Here is a 17,578-nt window from a genome sequence, read left to right as displayed (position 1 = left end):
AATCCTCAACCTCTCAGCTCCACCTTCTCCATCACCGCCACCACCCAAACCCTAGACGACTATTCCTCCTCCGGCTACACCACCATATCCTCAGAATCAACCTGAACCTGATGATTGGATATTATCTCCTGCGAGTCTGCTCATCCTTTTGGTATCGAACTCCTGAAACAACTGGCCACAATCAGCCTCAACGGCTCGTCATACTAACCGCAACTTCCGCCCTCCTCCTCCTCCTCGCTCTCCTCGCCCTAACCATAACCCACACCAAGTACTCCTCCTCCGCCAGCCCTGACTTCCCCTACGACCACTGCAGATTCCCTAGTCCGAATTCTGAATTCTGATTCCCTATTCCACCGCCGATTCTTCTCAACCCTGACTTCCTCAATTTGGTGACCGAATTCCGATTTCTGGAGAAGCTCAATGCCGGAAGAGTTGTCCGGATTCAAAGATTGGGAATTGGAAATCAAAAATCGGGGATTTTGGGAACGAGTTTGATTTTGATTTCACATTTGATCGAATCGATCGAAATTGCCACTGCGAAACTTCAGTACACGTTGCAGCACCATCACCAGAACTCCGAGGTCAACTGAGCATGGATGACGAGGTCCGACCCGACTTCCCATGACCGTATTGCTACGAGGATTTTGACATCGCGTCGTTGTGTTCGTTCCTCGAGGACGAGCACCCGTGCGTGATTATAAGAGAAATGATTGAGCATGGTAATGGAGGTAGGTTAGAGTCTAGAGTGAGAGAGATTGCATTTGATTCTTTGAAGAAGACGAGAGGTGGAGACGGTAGAAGAAGACGACGAGAGGTGGAGATGGTAGGAAAAAAAAAAAAGGTAAATACCTTTTTTTTTATTAAAAATAGGTAAAATGTCGGATATCCCCTAGATTTAGGGTAAATTAGTCTTTTCATCATCATTTAGTCTCTCACGTGCGTCACACGTGCTAGGATTAACGGAGCCGTAACAGAATTTTGACGCAGGTACGATGTTGATAAGAAAACTTGAGTCTAGGTATCACCTTGATCACTTTGAAAGTTCAGGTATCATTTCAAAAGTCCTCGAAGAGGTCAGACACTGTTGAAGTAAAAAACCCTTATAAAAAAGTGTGGTTAAATTTTTGAACTACCTATAATGTCCTTAATAAATTAAAACCCTACATGGGTTTGTCTTCTTAGCCACTGATATACAAATTTACCAGCTGGGTTCCAACCTCTGCTTCGTTCTCTAAAATCGTTTAATTCCTTCTTTTCTCATTTACCAGAATATCTACCCTTTACCTCATTTTGTTTCTGGCTTTTCTCTAGATCCAAGAGATTAATAATGTTCCCTCCACATTTTCCCAAAATCGAAGTACCTATCAGTCGAACTTGGAATAGCAACCAAATACAAGTCCCAAACAGACTACTAAGATCGAGTAGTATATACGATACTACTAAATACCAGGGGCGGATCCAGTTGGGTTTCGGTTGGGCTCAAGCCCCACCGAGCATTTTGGGCCGAAAAAAAAAATTTGGTTTATAGGTTTATAATTTTTTTATTTTTTATTTTATCTTTCATCTCAAGCCCCACCGAACTCGGGGTTCGAGGCTTGGATCCCTAATTCCCTAAATTGAAACACAGCAACCCAGCTCGTTCAACTCCGCCGTTTCGAGTGACTCTCTCCATCCCCGCCTCTCTCTCGTCTCCGAGCTTCAGGACTCAGGTATCTCTCTCTCCCAGTCTCCCTCAGTCCCTCTCCGTCTTCTTGTCCTCCTCTTCCTCTTCTTCGTCTAATCGTCTCTTCTTATCTTCTTCTTCTTAATTGGATTGAATCAATCACCCATTTGAAATTGAAATTGAATTCCTCAGAGTAATGAAATTGTGTGTATGAATGATGCCTAGATTGGAGATTTGGAGCTACTTTCATTGCTTGATGCAATGATGCCTAATGCCTTGATTTGCTATTTTGCTTCGGTCAATCTCGAGTTCTCGACCAAACGACCACGGATCACCTGATTCACCTCAATGAAAATTGAAATTGTAAGTTATTTCTTTTTCAGTTTTTCTAGAATTCTAGTTGTTGAAATGTTGAATGTTGAATACTTGAGTTGAATTGAAGATGTCTTGATGAGATATATATATATATATATATTGTGATATTGCCGATAGAAGTGTTCTCTATGTGATATATGTGGCATAATGGCCGATATAAATGTTATTTATGTGGCAATTTGCATTGCTTTCTGTAATTCTAGGTGATAAATGTGTGAATTATATATGTGTTATCTAATATAAGTTATCTCAATAATTTATAGGTGTTACACCAAAATGTCAAAATGGAAGAGCATTTTCAGCTGAAAGAGCATTTTCAGCTATGAACATTGTTAAAAATAAACTCAGAAACAAAATGGAAGATGAGTTTCTTGGTGATTGTATGGTCCTTCACATTGAGAAAGAGTATGCTGAATCTATTGACAATGATGAGGTGATTAAAGAGTTTGAAGCTTCATGTACTCGTAGAGTTAGATTTAGTTAGTTTATGCTCTTGTATTATATTGCATTGCACGTTTATTTTATTATTGAGTTTGTTCTTTAATTTTGTATATGCATTAGAGGGGTAAGGCTTATTATGTCCCCCCTGACTAGGTGTATCATTTTTTCAATTAATAAAATTCTCTCGCACCGTCGAGATTCTCTACTATTTTTTTTCCTTCACTTTGTTAAGAAATCCAAGCCCCACCGAAGGTGGAATCCTGGATCTGCCCCTGTCAAGTGTGCTGAACAGGAGGAAGAGGACGTCTGAACGACGTTGTTTCAGAGCCTGACCAAAAAAATGGCTTTTAACCCAATTGTTTTCCTCGGATTGAGGAAAAACTGAAAGAAAGAGACAAAGTCCTTTTCGGATCTTTGCTCTGATACCAAGTCAAATATAACGAGGTTGAGAGAATAAATTATCTGATATACTATTACACCCATTCTGTGGTGTATATAAACAGATTACAATCGTACTACAACTATTGTGTACTACTGTACTACACAACATATACAAGGTAAGTAGTTACATGCAACAATATATTCCCTTGTAATCTATTCCTAATAGGGAACGATGACTCACACTAACACTCCCCCTCAAGTTGGCGCATATACATCAACCATGCCCAACTTGCTTAGTGAGTCATAAAACGCCTTCCTGGAAACTCCTTTGGTAAGTACATCTGCAAGTTGCTCTTCAGTTGGAACAAAAGGAAAGCTAATGATTTTGGCATCTAGCTTCTCCTTTATAAAGTGACGATCAACCTCCACATGCTTAGTACGATCATGCTGTACTGGATTATGTGATATGTCAATAGCTGCCTTGTTGTCACAATACAACTGCATGGAATTTTTGAGTATGAAACCCAGATCACGTAACAGATTTCTCAGCCACAACAATTCACACACTCCGTGAGCCATACCTCTATACTCGGCCTCAGCACTAGAACGTGCCACAACTTTCTGTTTCTTACTCTTCCATGTAACCAAATTACCTCCCACAAAGGTAAAGTAACCTGATGTCGACCTCCTGTCTGTGATATTTCCAGCCCAATCTGCATCTGTGAAGCCACAAACCTCAAGAATGTTGTTGTGTTTAGAAAATAGTACTCCCCTACCTAGAGCTGACTTCAAGTACTTCAGAATTCGCATAACAGCATCCATGTGACTCTCACTCGGATTATGCATGAACTGACTCACCACGCTCACTGCATACGCAACGTCTGGTCTGGTATGAGCCAAATAAATCAAGTGCCCAACTAACCTCTGATAGCGAGCTCGATCAGTAGGTACCTGATCTGGATACTCAGCTAAACCATGGTTCTGCTCAATAGGAGTGTCAATAGGTCTGCAATCCAACAAACCTGTCTCTGTCAGCAAGTCAAGAACATACTTCCTCTGGCACAGATAGATTCCTTCTCTCCCCCTGGCTACCTCAATTCCTAAGAAGTACTTAAGCTCACCCAAGTCCTTCATCTCAAACTCAGAGGCTAGCTGTCTCTGCAGTCTATCCATCTCAACAGTGTCATTACCAGTGATTATCATATCATCCACATAGATAATTAGAGCTGTTACCTTCCCCTGTTGATGCTTGAGAAACAAGGTATGGTCTAAGTTGCTCTGCCTGTAACCAACCTTCCGCATGAACTGTGAAAATCTTCCAAACCAAGCATGAGGTGACTATTTGAGACCATACAGAGACTTTCTCAATTTGCATACAAACTCACCAGGAGAAGCAACTACATACCCTGGTGGGAGGCTCATGTATACTTCCTCGGCTAACTCTCCATGAAGAAATGCATTCTTGACATCAAACTGTCGGAGTGGCCAGTTTAAACTAGCAGCGAACGAGAGCAGAACCCGAATAGTATTCATCTTGGCAACAGGAGCAAAATTTTCATCATAGTCTATACCATACGTCTGAGTAAATCCCTTTGCTACAAGACGTGCTTTGTATCGATTCACTGATCCATCTGCATTATGCTTCACGGTAAACACCCAACGACAGCCTACAGCCTTCTTGCCTTGTGGTGGAGGCACAAGTTGCCAAGTACTGTTCTTCTGCAACGCCTCCATCTCTTCATCCATAGCCTTCCTCCACTTTGGATCCCCCAACGCATCCTGCACTTTGTTAGGTACTGATACAGCAGATATTTGATTCACAAATGATTCATATGACTTAGACAACCTCCTAGTGGACATATAGTTGGCTACTGGATATGTTGATTTGGCAGTAAGAGTAGGTTCATATCTTTTGGCTGATTGACCTCGAGTGGTCCTATGTGGTAACACATATTGCTCAACATTAGACTCACTACTACTAGTATCAGTGGATGGACATACCTCAAATGGGTGATCTTCAGTACCAGGAAGCTGTGGGTCAGGGGTAGAAGCGATGGCAGGAGGGGCAGTTGTGTCTTCAACCTCATTCTGAGTGATGGGAACTGGTGCTTCTGCTGCTGGAGGCGGCGAGCTAATAGTTTCAACCGGATCCGTCAAAATACCTCCTGGTTGTGTGGCTTCTCCTTCTCCCTCTGATTCCTCCCCCTCTCCATGATATAGCTCTTCAAAATATGAATTCTCCCCCTGAAGAGCTGTATCTGAAGAGGAGAAATAACTCATGTCTTCAAAGAAAGTAACATCCATAGTGACATAATACTTTCTGGTGGGTGGATGATAGCACTTGTACCCCTTCTGATGACCTCCGTAGCCAACAAACAAACACTTAAGGGCCCGGGCATCCAACTTAGACCTCTGATTTTTTGGTACATGGACAAAGGCAACGCAACCAAAAACACGAGCTGGAAGATTGTGAAAGGATGGTAAGGAGACATGAGAGGCGAGAACCTCAAATGGAATTTTGCCCTGAAGGACACTGGATGGAAGACGATTGATAAGATGAGAGGAAGCATGTATAGCATCGCCCCAAAGATACTTAGGCATATGAGCACTAAAAAGAAGGGCACGAGCCATATCAAGTAAATGACGGTTTTTCCGTTCGGACACTCCATTCTGTTCTGGTGTTTGTGGACACGTGGTTTGATGAACAATCCCATGGATATTAAAAAACTCTTGGAACACATGATTAACATACTCCCCCCCCATTGTCAGAACGAAGGACTTTAATGGTGCTATGATATTGTGTTTGAACAAGATTACGAAAGGTTTGAAAAGCGGGGAAGACTTCATCTTTGGTTTTAAGAAGAGCGACCCATGACAATCTTGTACAATCATCAATAAACAACACAAAATATCGCATACCCGATACAGTAGGCTCTCTAGAAGGTCCCCAAACATCAGAATGAATCAACTCAAAAGGAATAATACTTTTATTAGAAATACTAGGAGAATAAGTAGAACGATGACTCTTGGCCAAAACACATGTTTCACAATGTAAAACTGACTCATCCACACCAATAAACAGAGTAGTCATGGTTTTCTTCATAAGACTAAAAGATGGATGCCCTAAACGGCGATGCCACAACCAAATCTCACTTAGCTTATCAGAAGTCGAAGTCAAAGCGGCTCGGGACTGTGCTCCTGGTTTCTCTCCTGCGTATGTCTGATCCAGATGGAACAATCTGCCCTTCAGATACCCCCGACCGACTATCTCCCTGGTGAGAAGATCCTGAAAAATCACATACATAGGATAAAAGATTACAAAGCATTTAGACTCAGTGTTCAATTGTGGGATAGATATCAAGTGATGAGATAAGTCAGGCACATATAACACATTATGAAGTTCTAAAGTGGGAGTAATACGCACTGACCCTGACCCTAATACAGGAAAAGCCTCACCATTGGCATTGGTTACATAGGACACTGATGGGGAAGACAATTCAGTAAAATATGATTTGTCATAAGTCATATGATCGGAGGCACCAGAATCAATAATCCATGTATCAGAACCAACAAAGTTAGAAATCTTTAAAGCCATACCAATTTTACCTCAACCAGCTATAGAGGCTGTAGGGGTAGCTCCACCTGTTGTATGATGATCTTGGCCAGCCACTCCATAGAAATCCGGTTCTTGGACCAAGTGAACCGCAGCTGCTTTCCCCTTAAGGCGATAACCTTGCTTTTTAGGTTTAAGGTGTGGGTTCAACTTCCAACAAGTCTCCCGAACATGCCCAAGATCGTTGCAATAAGAGCATTGAGGACGAGGACGGTTGGTGAAGCCTTGTAGAAAACCTTGCTGATGAAGTGGGGCTGAACTCTGTTGTTGAAGGAAAGGTGCAGGTGACTTGGCCTGAATGGCTAGGCTAGATACTTCAACCTGTGCATGTTTGACACTTTCCTGCTGAGACTCATCCTTGCGGATGTATGTAAAAGCTGTGTTCAAACTAGGAGGGTCTGTCATTCTGAGCAATTCTCCCTTGGCACTGCTATGCTTCTCATCAAGCCCTCTCAGGAAAACATGAACCCTTTCTAGCTCCTTCTCCTTCTGGTACCACACAAGATCTTCCTGATTCTTGATCTTGCAAGGACGCTTCTGATCAATTTTAGCCCATACATTCTTCAGCTTGGTGAAAAGCACTGACACTGGTTGCCCATTCTGTTGCATTCCTGCAGCTTTGCACATCAGTTCATGAACCTGTATAAAATCAGACTCATTTGTATAGAGATCTCCCAACGTCTTCCATATTGCCTCAGCAGTTTCACATTCCTCTACCATCTGTAGCACATCATCAGTCATGGCTCTAAATAAAATGGACATTACAAACCCATCATCATCTTCCCACTTAGCATAGGCCTCTATGTCATCTTCACTAGGAACCTTGATTGTTCCTGTCACATGTCCCATCTTGTGTATCCCACGAAGATAAACGGACATAATCTTCTTACATGTTCGGAAATTGGTACCAGTGAGTTTGGTACCTCCAAAAGAACCACCTTCTGAGCTCTTAACAGAGACCTCAACTTTCTGAACCTCATTGGCCTTAGAACCCTGACCTTCACTTTGATCACCACCCATCACAACAATACAGTAGCAAAAATCACAGAGTATGCAGCGGAAAAAAGAGGATATTCCAACAACTCGACCAACTCGGTCAATCCCAACAGTTTTCAAAAAAAAAAAAAAAAAAACATATATATATATCTATGTTTTTTTTTTTTTTTTTTTTTGAAAACTGTTGGGATTGACCGAGTTGGTCGAGTTGACCGAGTTACCGAGTTGACAGGGTTACCGAGTGGACCGGGGTACTGAGTTGAGCTGGTCTGACCGAGGGAGAGGGACGACCGGAAGTGGTGCGACGCCGGACTGAGTCGAGGTCACAATCGTGGACGTCGACTGAAGGGATTCGACGATCTGAGGCAAACGAAGGCAGAAGAGAATCGATCTGGTGTCAGAGGCAGACGAAGGTGGTCTGGGACACAAGACGAGGCCGGTCTGGACTGAAGGTTTGGGAGAAGAGCGTCGGCAATCTGAGACGGACCGACCTGGGACGGATCGATCTGTCTTTGGCTGAAGACGAAGCCGAGCGAACAGGAGGAAGAGGACGTCTGAACGACGTCGTTTCAGAGCCTGACCAAAAAATTGGCTTTTAACCCAATTGTTTTCCTCGGATTGAGGAAAAACTGAAAGAAAGAGACAAAGTCATTTTCGGATCTTTGCTCTGATACCAAGTCAAATATAACGAGGTTGAGAAAATAAATTATCTGATATACTATTATACCCATTCTGTGGTGTATATAAACAGATTACAATCGTACTACAACTATTGTGTACTACTATACTACACAACATATACAAGGTAAGTAGTTACAACAATATATTCCCTTGTAGTCTATTCCTAATAGGGAACGATGACTCACACTAACAATCTAAGCCTATAAATAAGAGTCTCTAGGACTCTAGGCATTATACAGGCACGACAATCAAACATCTACAACTACTCGCACAGAGTATCAACCTTAGCGTTGAATATCACAGAGAATACAAAGGAACTGATCATCTTGTCAACAAGAGAACATAAGGGACTCGCCTTACCATAATCCAACAAAGAAGATAATTAAGCAACTCGCCTTATCACCTCGTCACAGCCGTTTTGGTTCTTAGGAGCTCTGCTAGCTAGACCTTCAACGTCTAGTGCCGATAAAGGTAAAATCTTGTAAAAGACTTTATGAAAGTCCTTATTGTCATAAGGCAAAAGAAGAACTACGCATAGAGTTTATCTTTTTTCAGGTCACAATTGTTTAAGGGAGAATTCCACAAAAATGGTCACTCAACTATAACTCATTCGACACTTTGGTCACTCAACTATTACTTTGTCAATCACTTTAATCACCCAAATGACATTTTATCTCACTTTAATCACTTCTCCCAATCATTCTAACACAGATTTCTCAATTTTTCACAATTGATTGGATGAAAATATCATTAATATTGTGGCAAATCATTTTTTTTTAATGAAAAAAATTAATTAAGTGACAAAAGTGATAATAACAGAGTTAAAGTTGAGTAACCAAAGTGATATATTTAAAATGTGAGTGACCAAAGTGTCAAATAAGTAAAAATTGAGTGACCATTTGTGATATTCTGTCATTGTTTAAAGATAAGTCGATGAGCGCATCGACATCAACAACTTGCATGACTAGTGCTGCACATCCGCAATCAGTGACAATAAAAGAGACAGTTTTGCACTCTAAATTTAGAGGCGTCGAACAGGATCCACTCCTCCGATCAAAGAATTTCATGCCAATACCCGAATGACTAGGCAGTCCACGTTAGTGCTAGGTCATCAAAAAGTGGATTCAATCTAAAACATGTCAGCAATTAAAGAGCTAAATTAATGACCAGATTGCATGCCCTGAAAACCGTCACATCCGTTTTGGTTTCATCTTTAACCTAGTAAGTACGAAGTGTAAGTTATTCGAAAAAAAAAAGTACGAAGTGTAAGTGCAAAAAAAAGAAGAAATCTGTTTTTTTAAGAACCTTCTTGTCAAATATTTGGATTTCTTACGGGACTATACATCTCAGAAAAAATGCAAAACCTGGAAAAACCAAAAATAAAAATAAAAATCAGTTATCCATTAAGCAAAGCAAAAATGTACAAGAATAGAATGGTTGTGTGACAGAGGAAGTAAAACTAAATATTTACATTTTTTTTATTGTCCAACTCTTTTAAGGATGTGTTCTCCAAGAAACTAATCATGAGTTGTACATAAAACATGACACTAGAAAGGGAGACAGTATGCCCTTACCTCAATCAAAATTGTACAAGAGAAATGCATAGACCGAAATTGGCTCTTGACATCCTTAATATCTGATTAGCCATCTCCAAAGAAGCACTTGATTTGCTACACTTCACAACAACACTTACTAGCTTCTGACCCAAATCTCTGCACCAAGAATTCATTTTGTCCCAGTTTGGCATACCAGATTCACTCAGTTTATCAGAAGGCAAAGATCGAATGCATCCAAGACAGTGAAAAGATTTGTTACAATAAACAGGATAATAAGTATACAAGCAGGGGGAGCAATTTGAATGGGCATTACCAGTCCTTGGCTTGTGGTGTGTGCTGAACTCTAAGCGTGAAAATGATTCTGGAATTTGTGAATGAAAATCTAAAATTACTTGCCTGAAAAATAAAAACAATATTAATCATTAGTTTGCAGGATCGAGTTTCACAACCAATTACAGAAATAGAGTCTTTGGCTAAATCAGTGATCGGAAAGGAAACAAAAAAAGCTCTGGAAGGGCCACCCAAATTTGTTGTGTTTTTTCAAGACTTACTTTAGCTGGGATTAAAATCCCACAGAGATAGATGTAACTTCTGACTACAAATTCCTGGATAGAGATGCAACGACAATCCCAAATTTCAACAATCCATTGCATGCTAAAGATGAGACTTACCTGAAAATTGCTGGAACATCAACCTCATGTAAAGTTCAAGTTAGAACATGTTGCAAGTATCCACCTTCCTGGCAAGGAGTTGGAGAGTGAGGCCATAACAACCATGCAAGACAAAGACACCAATACTTATTAGATGAGCATCAGCATGGCATTTACCTTGGTAAGTGATCAAGCAAACTGATCGACTGGGCTGTGGGTCAGCATCTTCTGGTCTATTCCAGCTCCCTACAATATGAGGCAACCCAAGTGGATGAACCAATAACCTTTCTCACATGATCTGAACCAGCTTAATTTGTATAAATTTCATCTCTATGAACCTTAATTATAATCCTGTTTTCAATTGAAAAACGAGCCATGAATGAGAAAAACAACAAATTGTATAAGATGAAATATTAAATATTCGAGGATTTATTACAAACAGACATACTAGCACAATAATCTAAAGAAACAGTAGAACATAAACTATGACTCCTGATTGTCTTTTTTCTTATTCTTAAAGAAGAAAAATAGATTTTATCAACGAAGAAAAATGAAGCCAGTACAAATAGTACAAAGATTTCTTTTACTGATAGCCATTATCTTTAGCTTTATTAAGCAAATAGTGGTTTCTTTAATCAGAAAACAGTAATTAATTTTTGCTTCTGACATGTATACAGCAAATACTAGCATGTGAAAAGTTCATATGGTACAACAGTTGCCTAACATGCTTTCAAAAAGTATGAAGAAAAATCACAGGTATAAGTATGACAAACTGAAATAAACAATGCAGAACCAGGGTGACATTGTTTCATGATGTAGGAGGACAAACCTGAGCTACTTGATCAATTTTGTTAGAATTAAGTGGACTTAACATTATCTAAAAGCATTAAGTAAATAGAACAATTGATCTACCTAAATAAATAACAAGAAATATGTGATTATAACTCTAATACCAGTCACCTATCGAGATGTATATCTCTTGATAGGAGTAGGACTCTCATTGTTAATAATCTGATTAACATGAAGTGTTGTGATAAGTTTTATGTCTCCTAAACTGATAAACATGAAGTAAAACTAGGACTCCTTATGGGATGAGTCCGAGATAAGGTTTTGGCCAATATATAAGGAGGAGAAAGTCCCTATGTTCAACACTGCATTTTTGCATACATTCTCAGCCCCATTCTGAAGCATCTGGTGTTGAAACATAGAAGACTTTCTTCCATTGTGCAGCTGCTCATTCGTGATCTCAGAAGATGTCTGCCTCGATGAATGCTCTTGGACAAGCTGTGACTGCAGGGATTGAAAGTGTCAATCCAGGTGATTACTCCTACCGGGACTAGGAAAGCTTCTGGTGTGCTGCATAATTGTTTTGTTCTTGTGCAGGTTGTGTGTTATGTGATTTGTGATATGATCTTGTGTGCATCATGTATTCTAATAAATGGTATCAAAGCTTAGGAATTTCATAAAACACATATCATGCGTTTTGTTTTAGAAAACCATACTATGAAATTATTTTCTGGAAAATAAAATATAATTTCTATTTATTGTAAAGCAGGCATTAAGTATTGTTTAACCCGTTTTTGGTATTATTAATCCAACTCATTAAGTAAATAGGCCCAAAACCCGAGTCCAAAATTTATATATTATTTAAAGAATATTACCGTTAGAACATAACGGTCACTTATGCTTTAGGGATCGGATTGAGTAGGGCTTACTGAGATTGAATTCTCAGTTATGGGATTCAAGACCCCTCTTTAGAATCGATTGGATCATATGGAAAGGGTTGAAATTGTTGCTTGTTTTTCTTTTTGCTTCCGCTATAAAATAATTGTTGCAGCGCTGTAGCAGAGGCCAAGGTATGTTTTCTGAGAAATCAGAACTTGCGTTTCAATTTCTGCATTATGGAAAGGGTTGTCATATGGATTACTGTTTAGCATATGGAAAGGGTTGTCATATTGCATATAAATATCATGTGTGGAATATGGATTGAATCTGCGATTGTTGATAAATGTATGGATGTGATGATTCTGATGCACAAATATGTCTATGCTTGATATCCTTGATAATCTTGTCTTCAGTTGAATATGATTTTGGAACTAACAAGAATTCAGTACAAATCTCCCAGTATGTAAATTTTTGCAATCTTGTTATGTTCTCATATATGCAGAATATAGTTAATAAACTGTGAACAATTAGGCAAAACATATTATTAACTTTTGATTTGTGAATTTCTGGTTACAGTTTGATCATGTTGCACAAAGCAATCCATCTTTTTCAGAGAAATTCTTAAAGATTAAACAAATTAACACTTGTGTTGCTATTTTTAAAATTACACTTATATTTTGTTCTTCCAAAGAAGATGTTCACTGTGTAATCTTGATTATGGTACAGCATCATGTATAAACATAAATACCTATATTGATTTTTTGAAACTTTTCTTATCTAAAGGTATGACTGTTTCAACTAATAACTGGTATATGTAGGATATAGCATGATGATTTAGAACCTTAAGAATGTTAAGTTTTATGCCACAAAGGCATTACTTGATATTACTGCAGTTTATGGGGTTATTGTTTGTGATTGTGTTTCTGTGATGTTTGCCTACTTTTGAACTTATGCATGAAACACATAAAATTTAAAATACAGTCTTAACACACAGAAAATGAAATACTGCAGTAACTTACACGTTTTTTATTTTTCTTTTGTCTAGGACCTCTTGTTGTGACCTTAGGTCAGGTTGAGATGCTTAATGGGTGGAACTATAAGAAGTGGAGAAATCAGGTGGAATTTTATCTGTCCATGCATCAAAACATGGATCTTTGCCTCATAGAGGATCAGCCTTCTGAACTAGATTCTGAAAGTACAAATGAGGATAGGAGGCATTATAAGGAGTGGTATAGCAGCAACAGGAAAGCCAAAAATGTTATTAGGTGCACTATGTCAGACACAGTGAAAGGGTCTATAGTGGAGCCCGAGTTAGCCATGGATTTTCTGGAAGAAATTGCAGACAAATATAGAGAGAGTGACAAGGCTGAAGCAGCTAGGTTGTCTAGGAAGTTTAATGAACTGAGTTTCTCTGGTAAGGGCAGTGTGAGGGAGCACATTATGCAGCTAATTGACATTAACTCTAGGCTCAGAGACTTAGACATGGGAGTTAAAGATGAACAGGTGGTGCATGTGGCACTTCATTCTCTGCCAAACACCTACAGCAACCTGAGAACTTCATATAATGCCTTAGAGACCAAATGGAACCTGAACAAGCTAATCTCAATCTGTGTGGATGAGGAGGAAAGAATTAAGAGAGAGGGAGTACCAACCACTACAGTTAATCTGGTTGAGAAACCAAAGTGGAAAAAGCAGAATAAACTTAAGCCTAAGAAGACCACCATCACTAAAGTAGCTGGGAAACCTGCAGAAGCTAGAACTGGAAAAGTCTTTAAGTATAAGTGCTATTTCTGTAAAAAGATAGGGCACATGAAGAGGGACTGCAGTGGCTTTAAAGCTTGGATGATCAAGAAGGGTGAGTCAATTCCTAATTCAGTCTTTTCTCTAGAAGTTAATTTTATAAATGTAGATTCACACACTTATTGGTTAGATTCAGGCTCACCTATTCATATTACCACCTCACTGCAGGGTATAACAAAGAGGAGGGCACCAAGGAAAAGTGAGCAGCAGGTCTGTGTGGGAAATGGAACAAGGGTAGCAGTTAAGGCTATTGGAACCCTGAAGATCGATTTAGGATTAGGCAAATTTATTTTTCTGGACAATGTTTATTATATTCCTTCCTTAAAAAGGAATCTTATTTCAGTAGGTCTTTTAGTTAGAATTGGATGCAAACTCATTATTGATTTTAGTGGAATAAAATTATTTCAGGGTTCTGAATACATTGGTTGTGGAATGTTTTCAAATAATTATTTGAGATTGGATTGTTCTGTTATTAAGCAGGAAATTCTTTTGATTGAGAACAATGAAAACATGAATGCAGATAACAACATTACAGGTATTAAAAGAACTCTATTCAATAATAAATCTGCAAAGTTATGGCATAGGAGACTAGGCCATATATCTAAAGAAAGACTTAAAACACTTGAGAAAAATAAGATTTTGCCTGCATTGGATTATACAGACTTGAATGATTGCATTGAATGTTTTAAGGGAAAATTGACAAACTGCAGAAAGAAAAAGGCTTTAAGAAGTCAAAATCTCTTAGAACTCATTCATACAGATATATGTGGTCCATTCAAATATAAGACACTCTGTGGAAATTTTTATTTCATCACATTTATAGACGACTTCTCTAGATACTGCTATATTTACTTGTTATCAGAAAAATCACAAGCTCTTGATGCATTCAAAATATACAAAACTGAAGTTGAATTGCAACTTGAAAAGAAAATTAAGGTAGTGAGATCTGATAGAGGAGGAGAGTTCTATGGTAGACATACTGAAGCAGGCCAGCAAAAGGGACCTTTTGCACTTTATTTACAAGAAAATGGCATTAAGGCTCAGTATACAACTCCCTACAACCCTCAACAAAATGGAACAGCAGAAAGAAAAAATAGAACCTTGTTAAACATGGTGAGAAGTATGATGTGTACTTCAGGTCTGCCAAAATATTTATGGGGTGAGGCTCTTAAGACTGCAAATTACATTTGCAATAGATCACCTAGTAAATCTGTAGAAAAGACACCTTATGAGCTTTGGTGTGGAAAACAGCCAAGCTTGCATCACTGTCATGTTTGGGGATGCAAAGCTGAGGCTAAAACACCTAATGTTTTGACACAGAAGTTAGATCCCAAAACAGTGAGTTGCCACTTCATAGGATATTGTGAAAAATCGAAAGGTTATAAATTTTACTCAGCTCATCATACAACCAGGACTTTTGAAACAAATCAAGCAAAATTCTTGGATGAAGTAGTCTGTAATACAAGTTTTGAAGACTTGTCTTTAGAATTTGAAGAAATTGTAGAAAATGAGACTTTAGAAAAAATTTTACCTTTAATATCTGAAAATGAAATGCAAACTGCTAATTCAGAAAATGAAGTTAATGATCGAGATTCAGTAGAACCAGTAGCCCTAGGTGGTGAAGCACCTGATGTAGCTCAAAATGTGCAATTAGAGAATGTCAACCCTCAGCTTAGGAGATCCCAGAGAGAAAGAAGACCAGTTTATGGGGAGGATAGTGATTATGCAGTTTACTTGCAAGAAATTGATGTCCTTGCAGAAGACAATGATCCATTGAGTTTTAAACATGCATTAGAAAGCAGTGAAGTTGAAGAATGGCAAAAAGCCATGGAAGCTGAGATTTCATCCATGAGTCAAAACAAAGTATGGGAGCTAGTTAAACCTAATCCAAACCAGAAAGCCATAGGATGCAAATGGGTGTTCAAGACAAAAAGGGATGTTAATGGTAACATAGAGAGGCATAAAGCTAGATTAGTAGCCAAGGGTTTCACACAAAAGGAAGGCATAGACTATACTGAAACCTTTTCTCCTGTATCCACAAAAGATTCATTCAGAATTATAATGGCTTTAGTGGCACATTATAATATGGAATTGCACCAAATGGATGTTAAAACAGCATTTTTAAATGGGGAATTAGATGAAGTCATTTATATGAAGCAGCCTGAGGGTTTTGTGAAATCTGGAAAAGAAAACCATGTATGCAGACTAAAGAAATCCATTTATGGACTTAAACAAGCTTCTAGGCAATGGTATAAGAAATTTGACTCTGTGATTTCATCATTTGGTTTTACAGAAAATATAGTTGATGAATGTGTGTACATGAAAACAGTTGGAAATAATTTTATTTTTCTTATACTGTATGTGGATGATATTCTTTTGGCTAGCAGTAACATTAAGTTACTTAAAGACACCAAAACCTTTCTGTCAAATAATTTTGACATGAAAGACTTAGGAGAAGCCTCTTATGTTCTAGGTATTGAAATCAAGAGAGACAGAGCACATGGTTTATTAGGCTTATCTCAACAAAACTACATTTTAAAAGTTTTAAAGAGATTTGGGATGGAAACTTGTGCATCAGGTGAAGCTCCTATGACAAAAGGAGACAAACTGTCAAAGAATAAAAATTCCAAAAATGGGGGGAAGATGTCTGATATGGATAGCAAGCCTTATGCTAGACTAATAGGCAGCCTCATGTATGCACAGGTCTGTACTCGACCTGATTTAGCTTTTGCAGTTGGAATTTTGTCTAGATTTCAATCAAACCCTACTCAAGAACATTGGACTGCAGGAAAAAAGGTACTTAGATACTTGCAGAGGACCAAATCCCACATGTTGGTATATAGGCAAGTCAAACAACTAGAACTAGTTGGCTATACTGACTCAGATTTTGCAGGAAATTATCCAGATTCAAAGAAATCAACATCTGGTTATGTGTTCATGCTTGCAGGAGGGGCTGTGGCATGGAAAACCATGAAACAGTCATTAGTCTCTACCTCCACTATGCAGGCTGAATTCATAGCCATTTATGAAGGAATGTGTGAAGGGTTATGGATTAAAAACTTTTTAATGCAGACCAAAGTTTTAAGTTCGATTGTGTCAGATGCACTTAAGATTTACTGTGATAATGAAGCTGCAGTATTTTTTGGCAAGAACAGTAAGAGATCCAACAACTCCAAGCATATTGATTTGAAGTACTATAGTGTGAGAGAGAGAGTGAAGCATGGTGAAGTCACTGTTTTGAATATTGACACAGAATCTCAACTTGCAGATCCATTTACCAAGGCTTTATCAGTTGTGAATTTTAAGAGACATACTGAGAACATGGGAGTATTACCTGATTTGAGATCTTGAGTTCAGTGGGAGTGTTGAGTCATTTTTTGAATTTTTATTTCTGTGTAATAATTTCATCACAGTTTTTTGAATTTTTCAGATACTTGTATTTTGCATCTGCAATTTATCAATAAAATTGAGGTATTCCAGAAAGAAATTGTTTCATTGATAGTTAATTTGTGTGAGGCATTTATTTTAATTATTTCATTTTGAATATCTGTGTGTTATCAAGTGAACTGCTATGCTTGCATAGATTTACAGTTATAGAAGACAACTACAAGTTCACTGGTGTTTAGAGGTTGTTGTCAAGATTTTGTTTTACCAAAATCATTCTGATGGACTCGAGTATTATGGCATTACAGGTAGATATACTTGCCATATGGTTTTTTGTTATCACTTAGAGCTCATGTGAATACAGTAGCTGATG

This window comes from Rosa rugosa, chromosome 4, assembly GCF_958449725.1.
Source record: "Rosa rugosa chromosome 4, drRosRugo1.1, whole genome shotgun sequence".
NCBI lineage: Eukaryota > Viridiplantae > Streptophyta > Magnoliopsida > Rosales > Rosaceae > Rosa > Rosa rugosa.
The sequence above is the reverse complement of the archived record's forward strand: the minus strand, read 5'-3'. Positions refer to the sequence as shown.